Source organism: Arvicanthis niloticus, chromosome 15 (assembly GCF_011762505.2).
Source record: "Arvicanthis niloticus isolate mArvNil1 chromosome 15, mArvNil1.pat.X, whole genome shotgun sequence".
Classification (NCBI taxonomy): domain Eukaryota; kingdom Metazoa; phylum Chordata; class Mammalia; order Rodentia; family Muridae; genus Arvicanthis; species Arvicanthis niloticus.
In genome coordinates this window covers 65,411,090-65,415,021 of record NC_047672.1, presented here as the reverse complement: position 1 = coordinate 65,415,021, position 3,932 = coordinate 65,411,090, and the positions used below count along the sequence as shown (strand labels likewise).

Below are 3,932 nucleotides of genomic sequence, written 5' to 3'. Positions count from 1 at the left end.
TAAACGGCTGGAGAACAATTTTCCAAGCAAATGGTCCCAAGAAACAAGCTAGAGTAGCCATTCTATAACGAATAAAATCGACTTTCAACCAAAAGTTAGCAAAAAAGATAAGGAAGAACAATTCATGTTCTTCAAAGGAAAAAAAAAATCTACCAAGATGAACTCTCAATTCTGAACATCTATGCTGCAAATGCAAGGACACCCACATTCATAAAAGAAACTTTACTAAACATCAAAGCAAACATTGCACCTCACACAATAATAGTGGGGGATTTCAACACCCCAATCTCAGCAATGGACAAATCATGGAAGCAGAAACTAAACAGAGACAGGAGTACGAAATGAAGGGATGTTGAATTTTGTCAAATGCTTTCTCAGCATCTAGTGAGATGATCATGTGGTTTTTTTTCTTTGAGTTTATTTCCTCAGATTCTGTTGTTATGTCTCCCTTTTCAGTTCTGATTTTATTAATTTGAGTACTGTCTCTCTGCCCTTTGGTTAGTCTGGCTAAGGATTTGTCTATCTTGTTGATTTTCTCAAAGAACCAGCTCCTGGTTTTGTTATTTTGTATAGTTCTTTCTGTTTCAACTTGGTTGATTTCAGCCCTGAGTTTGATTATTTCCTGCCGTCTACTCCTCTTGGGTATATTAGCTTCTTTTTGTTCTAACACTTTCAGATGTGCTGTCAAGTTGTTAGTGTATGCTCTTTCCATTTTCTTTTTGTGGACACTTAGAGCTGTGAGTTTTCCTCTTAGTACTGCTTTTATGGAGTCCCACGAGTTTTGATATGATGTGTCTGCATTTTCATTAAATTCTAAAAAGTCTTTAATTTCTTTATTTCTTCCTTGACCAAGTTATCATTGAGTAGACCATTGTTCAGTTTCCATGTGTCTGTGGGCTTTCCATTGTTTCTGTCCATATCAAAGACAAGCCTTAGTCCATGGTGGTCTGATATGGTACAAGGGATTATTTCAATCTTTTTGTATCTGTTGAGGCCTGTTTTGTGACCAATTGTATGTTCTATTTTGGAGAACATACCATGAGGAGCTGAGAAAAAGGTATATTCTTTTGTTTTAGGATAAAATTTTCTATAGATGTGAGTTAAGTCCAATAGGTTCATAACTTCTGTTAGTTTCACTGTGTCTCAGTTTAGTTTCTGTTTCCAGGATCTGTCCATAGCTGAGAGTGGGGTGTTGAAATCTCCCACTATTATTGTGTGAGGTTCAATGTATGCTTTAAGCTTTAGTAATGTTTCTTTTATGTATGTGGGTGCCCTTGCATTTGGGGCATAGATGTTCAGAATTGAGAGTTCCTCTTGGTTCATTTTTCCTTTGATGAATATGAAGTGTCCTTCTTTATTTTTTTGATTATGTTTGGTTGAAAATCTATCTCATTTGATATTAGAATTGCTACTCCAGCTTGTTTCTTGGGACCATTTGCTTGGAAGATTGTTTTCCATCCTTTTACTCTGAGGTAGTGTCTGTCTTTTCCACAGATGTGCGTTTCCTGTATGCAGCAAAATGTTGGATCCTGGTTATGTGTCCAGTCTGATAGTCTATGTCTTTTTATTGGAGAATTGAGTCCTACCTGTAGTTCTCTCTAGGATGCCTCAGGATGCAGTTTCCTCATGGGAGTAGAGCAGCTGTGTCACATAATGAGTTCTTAATCCACCTAAATTTGGTTATCACAAAACATTTGTTAAGCTCTGATAAATGTATTTTTCAGAATGCTGACATAAGTTAAGTTTAACTAGTATCTGAATTCCTCTTATTCATACAAAAGGGTTTTGTAAACTGTGATTATGGCTTCTTATGTGTATCCAATATTGTTTGTTGCAGGATATTTGATCACACAGTGAACTCTGAGATTGAATATTGGAAAAACCCATCTCTAGTTGCTGTGTGACTTGGTCTTAGCACACAATTTTAATCCAAGAGTGTTGTAGGATACTTGATCACATTATGAGATTGTGTACTGGAAAAATGTGTTTCTAGTTGTGATGTGGCTCAGCCCTAGCACACAACTTTAATCTGAGAGCTTTCTGATTATTGTAAACAAGATTAAATTAAATTAAAGTCAACCATAGGTCAAGAGACAGAGTGAGTAACCAGTTGGTAGAAGAAAAACACAGAGTGAGAGGAAGTCAGGGAGATGGATAGAGATCTCACAGGAAGTAGAAAGGAGGAATATTTAGGTTGAAAGGCTTTTAAGACAGTATGAAGAAGAACTTCTGGGACGATGATTGAAGAGGAAGGTCAGCTGGGTACTTTCTCTGTCTCTTTGAGCTAGGAGATTTTCACCCTAGCATCTGGCTCCTGAGTCTTTATTTGGTAAAACTGAACAATTGAGGGTTTATTTTGAAAACAACCATTGCTGCCTATTATTTTACACACACACACACACACATATTCTAAAATTTAAGTATATTAGATATTTAATTTATTTTCATAAATCTATTTTTTAGAAATGCATATATAACTGTGTGTGTATTAATGTGTATGTAGGTAAGTATGTATCAGTATATGAAAATGTGTGTGTGTGTGTGTGTGTGTGTGTATGTGTGTGTGCACGCAGGCCAGAGGATAACCTAGTATGTTATCTAAAGCTTAATAACACTCACTTGTTTGGTATAGGATCTCTCATACACCCAAGGCTCAATTTAGTTAGACTGGCTGATTTGCAAGTGTCAAGGATCCTCCTGCCTCTGCTCCTTAGGCATAGGGTCATACCACCATGTCAGGCCTTTATATGAATTGTGCAGATCAAACTCAGGGTCTCATGCCTGTGTCATGACACTTTACCAACTGAGGTCTTTCCTCAACCCCTGAATAAGAATATTTGTTTGCCCTTTTTCGGCCATTGGTGGATTGCAGCTGTTAGCCAAAATGAAATTCAATCCCTTCGTAACTTCTGACCGAAGCAAGAACCACAAATGGCATTTCAATGCACCCTCTCACATTCGGAGGAAGATCATGTCTTCCCCTCTTTCCAAAGAACTGAGACAGAACTATAATGTTCGGTCTATGCTCATGCAAAATGATGATGAGGTTCAGGTTGTTCGAGGACACCACAAAGGCCACCAGGTTGGCAAAATAGTCCAAGTGTACAGGAAGAAATATGTCATCTACATTGATGGAGTCCAGCAAGAGAAGGCTAATGGCACAACTGTCCATGTGGGCATCCACCCAGCAAGGTGGTTATCACCAGGCTAAAGCTGAACAAGGACCACAAGAAGATCCTGGAGAGGAAAGCCAAGTAGGAAAGGAGAAGAGCAAATACAAGGAAGAAACAATCGAGAAGATCAGGAGTAGAGACATCTCATGCACGGCTTTCATTAAAGATTGCTTAAGTTAAAAAAATAGAATATTTGTTTTTATTTATTTAGTGTGTGTGGGGTTGGTGGGTGTGTGTTTGTATGGGTAGAAGTCAGAAGACAACAACAGGAGGATTGTTTTCTGCTTCTCCTATGTTGGTCTGGTATTGAACTAGGTGGTAAAGGTTGGTAAAAAGGCCGTTTACTCACTGACTCCATAAGTGACTTTTAATCTTTTTGTTTTATGCTACACTATCTAAAGTTTGCTTTCATAACAACTTTTATTTTTCTTGGTGATTAAAATAGATATTGTAGATTATTTTTATTTCATTTTCATTCTGAGTGAGAAAAAAGGGTTTTGTCTTTTTTTCATGGATAAATATTAGCAATCTAAAAAATAGAACAGATGCACATATTAACAGCCAAACTGCCCTCGGTCAGCTACAGTGTGAATAAGTTACAAAGATACTTCTAAGCCACATACAGCCTAAGCCAGGATGGATTGAAATCCTCTGAATCTAGAAGACAAAACAAACCTTCTTTTCCCTAAAAATCAAGAGAATCTATGGAAACTCAAAATGACAGTTTTGTTGCAAAGCACCAAAGATGTAATGATAAGC

General features: G+C 37.3%; 1 pseudogene; it reads left to right on the top strand.

Annotated features, from left to right (window-relative positions):
- Positions 1-2,884: 2,884 nt before the first annotated feature.
- On the top strand, positions 2,885-3,353 carry LOC143434457 (large ribosomal subunit protein uL24 pseudogene; annotated as a pseudogene).
- The last annotated feature ends 579 nt before the right edge of the window (positions 3,354-3,932 follow it).